This window comes from Vombatus ursinus, unplaced genomic scaffold (genome assembly GCF_900497805.2).
Source record: "Vombatus ursinus unplaced genomic scaffold, bare-nosed wombat genome assembly UNPS02014812.1, whole genome shotgun sequence".
In the NCBI taxonomy this organism is placed as follows: Eukaryota; Metazoa; Chordata; class Mammalia; order Diprotodontia; family Vombatidae; genus Vombatus; species Vombatus ursinus.
The window spans coordinates 81,231,101-81,245,061 of NW_020954590.1; the positions used below are offsets into that span (position 1 = coordinate 81,231,101).

Here is a 13,961-nt window from a genome sequence, read left to right on the forward strand (position 1 = left end):
TAACTGTACTATTAAGCATAGCCAGGGAATTTGAACTCATCCAGGGAAGAAAGAATAGTTGAAGGTCTTGAAGATCTGATTGGACTCCAACTTAAAAAACTGACTAATTCATCGGTGACATACTTAGCACATTTGGAAGACACAATGTTTATAATAATTTGAAAGTCAATAATAATTGATGCATTTCTCCTCATGTGCTAATGAAAACCTAAGCAACATCATCCATTATGCAATGTTGAAAATAATGAGAATAATATTTACAAATATGGTAATAACACATCTCTGAGTGTAAAACCATCTGTCATAATCACAAAAGCTTGTCCTTGCCAAGTTATCAAATTGTTATGCACAGCTCTAAAGACCATTCATGTCTGGTGTTTACCTTCTGCTGATGCCCCAATTTGCAACATGCCTTAGGGTATAGTGGATTTTGCCAGGTCATACAGACACAGTTAACATGGACCCTTACTATCTATTTACTTGATAGAAATTTTCTAGGACTTCAGAGAATAAGAACGATGTGTGGATTGGGGTATGTGGAGTACTGAAAGTTTATTGACATCGAAGTGTGAAAGCATGAACAAGCTAGACAAAGAGACAAGTTGATGCTTCTACTGAGAGTTCAAATGCAATATCCTCTGACAAGTTCTCCTCATCTCTAGCAGGGCAGAATTAGATTATTCTGGCCACATATTCTGATATAGCAGTTTTGCAGAGTGCCTTCCTTTATGTTTGAGTGCTAGTTTTTTTTTTGTTTTCCCCACCTGCAAATGGCAGAAAGGAGCCATAACTGAGTAAGAATGAATTGGAGCAAGTCCACATACAGTCACTAAGAATGAGGTTGTCTCATGGGAAGTCGGGTTCTGGTAGCACTAGCAACACATTGAACCAACTGACAAAAGAGTGGATGGCAGAATGCAAAGAAGTCATTTCACTATTTGACAAAGAATAGAGATGGTACTACAACAACAAAGAAAGTGGAGCCAGTATTGAGGTCACTTAGGCAGAAACTCACAGAAGATAAATTATAGAATTTGATTAATGAAGTAGTTACTGATGGTAATGGCCCAATTGCTGCTCCAGAATTTCTGACAATGATGGCAAGAAAAATGAAAACATAGACAGTGAAGAAGAAATTAGAGAGGCATTTCATGTATTTGATAGGGATAGAAATATATCAGTGCAGCACTTCACCATGTGATAACAAGTCTTGGAGAAAAGTTAACAGATGAAGAGTGTTTTGAAATGTTCAGGGAAGCAGATATTGATGATGGTCAAGTTATCTTGTACAAAGGATGACAGCAAAGGTCATTATACAGAATGTGTTAATTTTTTTGTACAAAATTTTTTTTCACTTTTCTTTCTTTGTAATTTATCTGTAAAAGGTCACCCCCATCTCCCACTATAAAAAGAACATGTATTTGTAGTAATTAGGACTTAATTCCTCCATGTTTTTCTTCCTTTGTCTTGTGGGCATTGTCCAGAACTTTATTTTGGAAAATTTATCATGTAATATGTTCCATGTTGCTTGCTTTAGATAGACTGAAGCTCTCCTACATATTTAAACTTAGATAAAGTTGGCAAAATGAGAGAATACTTGGATTATGCCTTTCTATTTTTTATAGTAGTTTTCTTTAGGAGTTGTCAGCTTTGCTGTTGAACTGTTGTGTAGATCACAACCTATATCTTCTCCACAAAGATATCTTGGAAGATTTTGAGCATCCTGCTCATCATCTCTTATATCACAATTGTATACCACACCTTGTTCAGCCATTCCCTAGTTGATGGCTATCCCTTTCATTTCCAATTTTTTGCCATCACAAAAATTCACTACTATAAGTATTTTTGTACATATAGATCATATAGATCCTTTTCCTTTTTTAACTTCTTTTAGGATACAGACCTAGTAATGGCATAGCTGGGTCAAAGCATGTGCAGTTTTATAGCTTTTGGAGCATAGTTACAAATGATGTCCAGAACGGTTGAACTACTTCACAACTCCACCAACAGTGCATTAGTGTCCCAAATTTCCCACATCCTCTCCAACATTTGTCATTTTCCTTTTCTGTCACTATTTCTTGTACTGCTGCTCCTGTACTAGAAAATGTTTTCTTCTATTATTACTCAGATTTTAAACTTTGTTTAGCCATTTATCAAAATTAAAAAAACCCCAATGGCATAATTTGCATCAAATCCATTCCAAGTTCTATATGTTTTCAAAATTTAGAATTACAATTAAAAATAGAATGAGTTGGACAATTTATGAAAAGTTTTCTTGCCACAAAGTAGACTTCATCTGGATTGCAAATTGTGTATTCAATTACACTATTAATTTGTTGTGAAAAGCAATATTACATAGTGAATAGATGGACAGTCTTGGAGGCAGAATTCTACATTTGGAAGTTTTTGTACTAGAAGTTCCCTATGCTTATAAAAGAAAAGGTCTAGAATGTATTTCTCCTCTTAAAATTAGATTATGATCCTCTTTATCATTTTAAATATGATAATACATGCATATGTTCTTTAAAAATATAATTTAATTTCTTGACACTTTCTTCTATTTACAAAATAAATGCATGATGATGATGATGATAATGATGATGACATGGTAAAACAACCACAGCATTCTAATGTGGCCCTTGATAAGCTTAGGTAATGGAAACAGCAGCTAAGAAATAGACATTGCTATGGAGAAAATCAAAGCAAGTGCACATAGAATGATTACAAAGAGCATAAGGAATTGGAAAGTCTGTAAGCCACTAAGGACTAGGATGGATATTAAAGAACAAAATTGCCCTTAACCATTGGTTGGGGAGAGGCTTTTAAACATTTTGCATTGCACACAAGATAAAATTCAATCAGGAATAAAATATTTGCTGTGATGGATAAGACAATATGAATGGAAAACAAAGAGAAGGTAGAATTACTCTTATTTTGTGTTCAACTTTATTTCTAAGAGGAAAGCTCTATAATGAGATATAGTCAGAGAAGATGGTTAATAGAGAATCACAGCAAGGATAAATAGATAGCAAGGAAACAAATGACTGACCTCAATTATTTCAAGTCATCAGGTTCAAATGAACTACAACTCAAAGCAAAAAAAAAAAAACTTAGGGATTTACAGGAAAAAGTCATGAATAATAAAAGTGATGCAAGACTGACAATGGGAAAACTTTGCCCTTCTTTTCAAAAAGAGGAAAAAAGTAGATTATTCAATTGATTAGCTGAGGGACTCAAACTCAGTATTTGAAAAAATCTAGAAGCAACAATTAAAGGGGTTGTATATAAAATTTGGAAAGGGAAATAATGATCACTATAAACTTGCAGGTATATAAAAAGAATAAACTCTGCTAGGATAATGTCATTACCTTTCATGGCATGTTCACTAGACCTGTGCATGTGAAGTAACAAAGAGTATGTCTTTAAAATCTTCCAAGATACCTTTGTGGAGAAGATATAGGTTGTGGTTTACATAACATTTCAGTGAAGAGAGTTTGGGATGAACTGGTCTTGAAAATCTTCAAAAGTTCAGAGATGGAGTAGGTATAACAAGGACTAGTAAAAAGTGTATTTAACTCAAAGAGACTGACCTAAAAAAAAAAAAAGAAAAAGAAAAGGGAGTAAATTGCCAACATATATCTTCCAAAATAGAAATACAGAGGAGCTAAAGTGAAAGAAGAAGAATAGCAATAGAAATGCTGAGAAATTAACAGAAATACATTTTTCAGCAGTGAAACCTATGACTTCAATTGTCTATACAATAATGTATGAAGTACAAGTAACAACAAAGGCAGAAGTAGTAATTTTAATGTTGGTGAACATTAAATTTGACCTCATAATTACCACTAAGGTATGAAAGGATGAGACCCAGAGCTAAAATGTGACTCTGGAAAGCTATCTTTTTTATCCAAAAAGAACAGGATAGTTAAAAATGTGGGAGGAGCAGCGTAGCATTATATATTCAGAAAGGACAGAATAGCATTATACCGGATGTCCAAAAAGTCATTGTGTAGTTTTTATTTTATTTTTATTTTCATTCCAAATTCTCTCCCTCCCTTCACTCCCACCTTCATGCACTGAGAATGCAAGAAATACAATACCAAATATATTGTACAACTGAAATTATGCAAAACATATTTCTTTATTGGTCATGTTCTAACAAAAAACAAGAAAAACAAAGGAGAAAAATATGCTTCAATCTTTACTCTGAGCCCATGTTTTCTATCTAAAGGTGGACAGCATTTTACATCATGACTCTTTTGGCATTGTGGTGGATCATTGTATTGATCAGAATTACTAAGTCTCACAGTTGATTATCTTTATGGTATTTCTGTTATAGTGTAAATTGTTCTTGTTCTGCTCACTTCATTTTGCTTCAGTTCTTATAAGGTTTTTTTCCCCCTGAAACCATCTCCTTCATTATTTCTTACAGCACAATAGTATTCCATCACATTCATATACCATAACTCATTCCAACCAATTTACGGGCATCCCCTTGGTTTCCAATTCTTTACAGCCATGAAAATGCAAATATTTTTGTGCATATTGTCTTTTTCCTGTTTTCTTGTTCTTGATCTCTTTAGGGTATAGCTCTAATAGTAGTATTACTGGTCAAATGGCATGCACAGTTTACAGCCCTTTGGACATTGTTTCAAATTGTTTTCCAAAAAGGTTGACCAAGCTGACAAGGCATTAACAGTGCATTGCAGTATTTATATTCTCACACCTGTTTTAGCATTAGTCAGTTTCCTTTTCTGCTGTCTTAGCCAATTTGATGGTGTGAGGAGGTACCTCAGAGTTGCTATAATTTGAATTTCTCTAATTATTAGTGATTTAAAGCATATTTCACATGACTATTGATAGCTTTTATTTGTTCCTCTGACAAACCCCTGAACACATCCTTTGGTTATATTAATTATGGAATGGCTCTTTTTTTTTATAAAGTTGGGTAATTCTCTGCATATTTGAGTAATTAGACCATTATCAGAAATTTTTGCTTTAAATTTTTTTTCTGCCACTTTCCTGCTTTTCTTTAATTTTGGTTGCATTCGTTTTATTTCTGCATTTTTTTAAAATTGTGTAATCAAAATTTTGGCCATGAGCTCTTCCCCATTCATAGATTTGACAAGTAACTTTTTTCATACTCCCTTAATTTGTTTATGGTATAACCTTTTTTGTTTAAATTATGTACCCATTTTGAGCTTATTTAGTTATATGGTGCAACATGTTGGTCGATGACTAATTTCTGCCAAATTGCTTTCTAGTTATCCCAGAAATATTTGTTAAATGTCGAATTCTTACCATAAAAGCTGGGATCTTTGGGCTTATCAAATACTAGGCTACTGTGCTTATCTGCTTCAGTATATTATGTATTTGATCCATTCCATTGATTAACCACTCTATTTTTTTCCAGTACTAAATTAGTTTTATAATTACCACTTTGTAGCATAGTGTGAAGTCTGGCACTGCTGGTTATCTCTTTCATCATATTTTTTCTATTAATTACCTTGATAGGCTTAACTTTTTGTTACTCCAGTTGAATTTTGTTAGTTTTTAATTTTATTTTTATTAATTAATTTTGAATTATCACCCATCACTTCCAAAAGCTTCTGAGTTTTAAAATTTTCTCACCCCCTTCCCTACCTTCTTCCCCAAGACAGTGTGTAATTTGATATAGGCTACACATATACATTCCTATTAAGCATTTCCACATTAGTGATGTTGTAAGGAAGAATTAGAACCAATAAAAGGAACCACCAGAGAAAGGAAACAAAACACAGCAGAAGAAAAAAAATAGAAAATAGTATGCTTCAGTCTGCATTTAAATTCCATAGTTCTTTCTTCTTTGTGGATAGCATTATGAGGCCTTTGGAGATGTCTTAGATCCTTGTAGTGCTGAGCACAGTTGAGTCTATCAATATCAGTCATTGCACAATGTGGCTTTTACTGTGTACAACATTCTCCTGGTTCTACTCACTTTACTCAGCATCAGACCATACAAGTCTTTCCAGGTTTTTTCTGAATTCTGCTTGTTCATCATTTCTTATAGCACAATAGTATTCCACAACTGCTCAGCCATTTCCCAATTGATAGGCATCCTCTCAATTTCCAGTTCTTTGCCATAGTTGGTATAAGAATCTTTTAAAAATGTATGCGGGTCCAGTCATAAAATGAACTCTTCTGCCTTTAAAATTATCAGACAGATATTTTAAAAATGAGAAAAATAATTTCACTGTCTTTACCACTATCAATTAAATTTATATGTAAAATTCTTAATCCGGTTTTGAGAACTTATTACTAAACCATACTCAAAGCCTGAATTTCCATTATAGATAAATTTGGAAACCAATCATATATACTTCATAAAGAAAATAGTCTGGGGCAGCTAGCTGGCACAGTGGATTGAGCACTAGTCCTGGAGTCAGGAGGACTCAAAGAAATGCCATGCCAAAGTTATGTTTCTGTCTTTATCTCTTTTGATAAGATCTATTTTTGTTTTTGCTTTGTCTGAGATCAAGATTACAATCCCTGCTTTTTTTTACTTCAGCTGAAGTTTAATATATTCTGCTCCAGCCTTTTACTTTTGCCCTCTGTGTATCACTCTTTTTCAAATGTGTTTCCTGTAAACAACATATTGTAGGATTATGGTTTTTAATTCATTCTGCTATCTGCTTCTGTTTTATAGGAGAGTTCATCCCATTCACATTCACAGTTATGATTGTCTTTCTCTCCATCCTCTCCCCTCCCATTTATGCTTTTCTTTCTCCTTTCTCCTTTTTCCTCCTCACTAGTGTTTTGCTTTTGACCACCACCTTCCTCAGTCCCTCCTCCCTTCTATTAGCCCTTTCCCTTTTCTTTCCCTTTACCCTTACTGCTTCTTCCCTCCCTTCTATTCCTCCTCCCTTTTCTTTCCCCTTTTCCCTTCTACTGCCTATAAGACAAGTTATATTTCTATACCTAACTGATTATGTTATTCCCTTCTTGAGCAAAATCTGATGAGAGTAACATTCAAACAATGCTCATCTCCCTCCCTTCTTTCCCTCTGCTGTAATAGGTTTTTGCGTCTTATCCTGTAATGTAATTTACTCTTGTCTGCCTCCTCCTTTCTCAGTACATTTTCTTAGATCAGATTAATCCACTTACTTGGTTGCATTTAACCCACTTGATTAGATTTATTTTTTATCATTATATCAAAGTCAACTTATATCCACCCCCTTTATGTTTACTCCTTTAACATGGTGTAATAACAATACAGTTCTCAAGAGTTACAAAAGTCATCTTCCCTTGTAGGGATGTAAACAGTTTGCCCTTATTAACAACATATTGTATTTTTCTGTCCCATTTACCATTTTATGTCTCTCTTGGGTCTTGTATTTGAAGACAAAATTTTCTGTTGAGCTCTGGTCTTTTTATCAGGAAGGTTTGGAAGTCCCCTATTTCATTGAATACCTATCTCCTCCCCTGAAAGATCATGCTCATTTTCGCTGGGTAGTTGATCCTTGGTTGTAATCCAATGTCCTTTGCCTTACGGAATATCGTATTTTATGCCCTATGGTCTTTTAATGTAGAAGCTGCAAGGTCCTGGGTAATCCTGACTGTGGCTCCATGATATTTAAATTTTTTCTTTCTGACTGCTTGCAGTATTTTCTCTTTGACCTGGTAATTTTGGAATTTAGCTACCATATTCTTTGCCATTTTCAATTTGGGATCTCTTTCAGGAGGTGATTGGTGAATTCTTTCAATAACTATTTTACCCTCTGGTTCTAGGACCTCAGGGCAGTTTTCCTTGATGATTTCCTGAAGGATGTTGTCTAGGCTCTTTTTTTCATCATGATTTTCAGGTAGAGCAATAATTTTTAAATTGTCTTTCCTGGATCAATTTCCAGTTGTTTTACCAATGAGGTATTTTATGTTTTCATCTATTTTTTCATTTTTTTTGTTTCTGTTTGACTGATTCTTGCTCTCTCATAGAGTCATTAGCTTCCATTTGCCCAATTCTAATTTTTAACAATTTGTTTTCTTCTATTAGATTTTGTATCTCCTTCCCCATTTGACCAATTGTATTTTTCAGGGATTTGTTTTCTTCAGTGTACTTTTTTTCCAGTTGGTCAAATGTATTTTTAAGGACTCTTCTACCTCTCTCATTCCTTCTTGAACTCTTCTAAGAAGACTTTTTGGGCTTCAGACCAGTTCATATTCCCTTTGGAGGTTCCAGATGTGGGTTTGTTGACAATGTTGTCCTCTTCAGAATTTCTGCCTTAATCTTCACTCTTCTCATAATATGAATCTATGGTACATTTCTTTTTGCTCATGGTGTTTCCTTATTTCCTGGCCTTTAAAAGGATTGAACTCTCCTGCTGGGGAGCAGAGGGCACTAATCCAAGCTTCTTGTGTTGGGAAACTAGGTCTTAGTCACTGACTTTGTGTTCTGGGGCCTCCAATGTTGGCAATTGGAGGCTGTAGGGTTCTGGCAGCTTACCTGTTGTTGAGCTGGAATCAGCAAGACTGGAACTCAAGGGCAATTCTAGGTTGCCTGCTTTTCCTTTCCTTTTGCTTTCTTCAGCTCCTTTCAGATGGTTGTTGCAGGGTGTTTATCTGCCTGGGGCCCTTCATAGTGCTGTTTCCCTTATTTTTGCTGAGGTGCTGGGAGACCCAGTTGCTATAGAATGTTGAGGCACCTGGTGGTTTTCTGAGCTGGTTTCCACCAGTTCCCCCTCCCTCACTGAGGCACTCAGAGGTCCAGGTGTTGGCATTTGCCTGCTCCACCACCTGGGTTTCAGGATCTCCTCCTGGTGTGCTAAAATGGGGCTTTCTGCTAGCTTGTTGGGACAACTCCCATTCTGTTCTGCTCCCCTTCTCCTGGGGCAAGATGGGCCTTTCCTGTTAATCCCTCAAGGTACCTGGGCTACTGGACTGCTGCTCCCCATCTTTCTTCTGGTTCAGCTGTTCTAGGGTTTTTCCTGGGGTGATATTTTCTGGGCTTTCAGAGGTTGATAGGGGAGGGTGAGAGCGACTACCTTTTTACTCGTCATCGTGGCTCCCAGAAGCGGAAGTTCCCAATTGTATTTCTTAGGGACTTGTTTTCTTCAGTGTGCTTTTTTTTCCAGTTAGCCAATTGTATTTTTTAGTGGCTTGTTTTCTTCAGTGTACTTTTTTTCTGGGTGACCAATTGTATTTTTTAAGGACTTGTTTTCTACAGTTAATTTTTGTCCTTCTTTTTCCAATCTATTGACTCTCTCTTGCATACCTCTCATCTCTTTTCCCATTTTTTCTTCTGCCTTTCTCATTTGACTTTTAAAATCCTTCTTGAGCTCTTCTAAGAAGGCTTTTTGGGCTTCAGACCAGTTCATATTCCCTTTTGAGGTTCCAGATATGTGTTTGCTGACAATATTGTCCTCTTCAGAATTTCTGCCTTGATCTTAACTGTTCTCATAATATGAATCTATCATCCATTTCTTTTTGCTCATGGTGTTTGCTTATTTTCTGGCCTTTAAAGAGATTGCACTCTCCTACAAGGGAGCAGAGGACACTGACCCAAGTTTCTTGTGTTGGGAGCCTACAGCCTGGTCATTAGCTTTGCGTGCTGGGTCCTCTGATGTTGGCAGTTGGAGGCTGTAAGGTTCTGGCAGCTTACCTGGTTTTGGGCTGGAATCAGCAACACTGGAAGTAAGGTAAGATTGGATAGTCTGGCCCCTGGATGTTGCCTGCTTTTCCTTTCCTTTTGCTTTCTTCAACTCCTTTCTGATGGATGTTGCAGGATGATTATCCACCTAGGGCCCCCTAGAGTGCTTCACACAGTTTTGTTGAGGCACTGGGAGACTTCTGTAGAATGCCAAGGCACCTGGTGGTTTTCTGAGCTGGTTTCTACCAGTACCTCCACCCTCACTGAGGCACTCAGGGGACCAGGTGTTGGTGTTTGCCAGCTCCACCACCTGGGTTTCAGAATCTCCTCCTGGTATGCTGAGGTGGGGTTTTCCACTAGCTTGCTGGGATACCTCCTGTTCTGTACTGCTCCCCCTCCCCCAGGGCAAGAGGGACCTTTCCTGTTAATCCCTCAAGCTACCTGGGCTACTGGACTACTGCACCCCATCTTTTTTTCTGGTTCAGCTATTCAAAGGATTTTTTCTGGGGTGATATTTTCTGGGCTTTCAGAGGTTGATAAGGGAGGACAGGACCGACTTACTTCTTACTCCACCATCTTGGCTCCCAGAAACGCAATCTTAAAAATCAGTTGAATTTTGTTATTTTTTTCTAGCTCTATAAAATAATTATTTTATAGTTCGGTATAGCACTGAACAAGTAAATTAATTTGGGTAGTATTGTCATTTTTATTACATTGGCTTGTTCTACCCATGAGCACTTAATATTTCTCAAATTATTTACAATGTTATTTGTATAGAGTGTTTTGTGATTGTGTTCACATAATTTTTGTATGTCTTGGAAGTTATAGACTCACAAGCATTTTACCTGTCTGCAGTTCTTCTAAATGAAATTTATCTTCATATCTCTTCCTGTAGGTTTTCTTGATAATATGTTAAAAAATGCTTATCATTTGTCTGGGTTTATTTTATATCCTGCAACTGTGCTAAAGTTGTTAATTGTTTTGACAATTTTAGTTTATTCTCTAGAGTTCTCTGTGTATAATATTATGTCATCTGAAAAAAATGATAACTTTGATTCCTCATTGTCTATGCTTATCCTTTCAAAATGCTATTCTTGTCCTCTTGTTATAGCAAGCATTGCCATAATGAATAAAGATGGTGATAATAGACATCCTTACATTACCCCTGATCTTATAGGAAATATCTTCTAGCTTATTTCCATTATAGATGATTCTTGCTCTTGGTTTTAGATAGATACTACTTATCATTTTAAGAAAAGCTCCATTTTTTCCTATAATTTCTAGTATACTTAATAGGAATGGGTGTTGAATTTTGTCATAAGCTTTTTCCTCATTTGTTGACATGATCATATGATTTTGATTGTTTTTGTTATTTTTATAACCAATTATGCTTATAGTTTTCCTAATAATGAACCAGCCCTGCATTCTTGATATAAATCCAGGCTAGTCATAATTTATGATCTTTGTGATACATTGCTTTAATCTACTTGCCAACATTTTATTTAAAAATTTTGCCTCAATATTCATTAGGAAAGTTGGTCTATACTTTTCTTTCCATATCTGTGCTTTCCATATCTGTGTTTCAAAATCATATTTGTATCAGAGAAGGAGCTTGATAGGATTCCTTCTTTACCTACTTTGAATTTTTTTTTAAATTTTAGTTTCAAATTCTCTCCCTCCCTCTTATTCTTCTTCACCCTTTGAGAAGTCAAGAAATATGATACCCATTATATGTATGAAGTCATAAAAAACATATTTCCACATTTTCTGTGTTGTGAAAAGGGGAACAAAGCAAAAAAAATAAAGAAAGGTAAAGAAAATATGCTTCAATCTTTTCTCTGAATTCATTAGTTCTCTCTCTCTCTGGAGATGGATAGCATTTTTCATCAAGAATACTTTGAAATTCTCATGGATCATTCTGTTAATTGGAGAAAACTAAGGCTTTCACAGTTGATTGTCATTACAATATTGATGTTACTATTTATAGCACAGTTTGTATAATATTAGAACTAATTGTTTTTTAATTATTTAGTAGAATTCTTTACAAATCCATCTGGTCCTTTTTTTGTTCCTTAGGGAGCTCATTTATGGCTTATTCAATTTCTTTTTCTAATGTAAGGATATTTAAGTATTGTATTTCCTTCTCTGCTAATGTGTTCAATTTATAGTTTTATAAATATTCATTGATTTCACTAAGATTATCAATTTTATTGGCACATAGTTGGGGAAAATAGTTCTTAATAATTGCTTAAATTTCATCTTCATTGGTTGCACCCTTTTCATTTTTAATACTGGCAATTTGGTATTTTTCATTTTGAAATAAAATTAGACAAAAGTTTATCTGCTGTTTTGTATTTAAGATAAAACTAGCTTGAGGGAGACTTCCAGGAACCAAGATGGCTGAGTAAGCAGTAAATTGCAATAACTCTCCCATATTCACCTCTAAACAACCAAAACAAAAAAAAAAAAAAGAAAAGAAAAGAAATGGTGGAACAGCAGAAGCAGCAAAAAGATAAGGTGAAACAATTTTCAGCACAAGAATCTTGGAAGATTGGCATAAAAGGTCTGTCTCACTTGGATAAAAGGGGAACACAGCCCACAATAGGAAATCTCCCAGCAAGCCAGTAGCAAGACCCAACTCAGCAAACCAGCAGGAGATCCTGAGTCCCACTGCAGTGGAACAAACAAACACCAACACCAGGAAGCCCCACATGCCTCAGCATAGCCAGGGGTACCAGCAGGCTCCAGCTCCAAGAGCTTCAGGGTAGCCCCAGGCAAACAGGCAGCCTTCAGTGGCCAGATCACCACATGTCTCAATGTAGCCCAGGGGAAATGTAGAAACACCCCAGAGGCCTCAGTACATGCCAAATACAACCAATAGAACCCTGGCTCACCACCAGGTAAGGTGCCAGACCCCTATGGCCTCCAGCTCAGCACAGGATATAAGGTGAAATTGAGGGAATAACATAAAGTAATTAAGGCTTGAGAAAGAGGAGTACACTGGGGGCAAAAGAAAGGGGGAGGTAGAATGCAGTAAGTTATTTCACATGAAGAGGCATGAAATTATAATGGAGGAAAAATGGGAGGGTTGGCAATGGGCATTGCTTGAATATTACTTTCATCAGAATTGGCTCAAAGAGGGAATAACAAACATGGTCAGATGAATATGGAAATCTATCCTGCCTGACTGGAAAGTAGGAGGAGAGGTGATTAAGTGGGGGAGGGGCCTGTCAGAAGAGAGGGCAGACTGGGGGAGGCAATAGATACAAGCAAAACACCTTCTGGAAGGGAAAAGAGAGAGAGGAGAAACAGGAGGAAAAATAAGGTGGAAGGAAATAAACAATAATCATAACTGTGAATGTGAATGGGATAAACTCTCCTCTAAAAAGAAACAGATGGCAGAATGGATCAAAAACCAGAAACCTGCAATATGTTGTTTACAAGAAACACAGTTGAAACAGAGACACATACAGAGTAATGAGAAGGAGCTGGAGTAGAATCTATTATGCTTCAGCTAAAGCAAAAAAAGCAGGAGTGGCAAACCTGATCTCAGACAAAAGAAAAGCAAAAATAGATCTAATTAAAAGAGACAAGAAAGTAAACTTTATCTTGCTAAAAGGTACCTTAGACAATAAAGCACTATCAATCCTAAACATATATGCATTGATTGGTAAAGCATCCAAATTGTTAAAGGATAAGTTAAGTGACTTGCAGGAAGAAATTGATATCAAAATTATACTAATGGGGGCTCCTCAACTATCACCTCTTAGAACTTGATAAATTCAACCAATACATAAAGAAGAAAGAAACTAAGGAGGTGTACATTAGAAAAGTTAGATATGACAGCTCTTTGAAGAAAACTGAATGAGAACAGAAAGGAATATACCTTTTTCTCAGTGGTACATGGAACCAATACATAAAATAACCATGTATTAGGGCATAAAAACCTCAAAATCAATTGTAGAATGACAGAAGTGCTAAATGTATTTTTTGGATCAAAATGCAATAAAATTACATTCAACAAAGGGCAGTGGAAAGATAGATTAAAATTAATTGGAAACTAAATAATCTAACCCAAAGAATAAATGAGTCAAAGAACAAATCTTAGAAACAATCAATAATGTCATTAAAGAGAATGACAATAATGAGACAGTGTAACAAAATTTCTGAGATGCAACCAAAGCAGTACTTAGGGGAAATTTTATTTCTCTAAATTCTTACATCAACAAAATAGAGAAATAACAGATACATGAATTGGGCATGCAACTAAAAAAAAAAATAGAAACATAACAAATTTAAAATCCCTAATTGAGCTTTTTCCTTCACTCCTTCCACTAAG

At 35.7% G+C, this 13,961-nt stretch overlaps 1 pseudogene; it reads left to right on the top strand.

Annotated features, from left to right (window-relative positions):
* The first annotated feature begins 835 nt into the window (after window positions 1-835).
* LOC114054001 lies at window positions 836-9,784 on the top strand (annotated as a pseudogene).
* The last annotated feature ends 4,177 nt before the right edge of the window (window positions 9,785-13,961 follow it).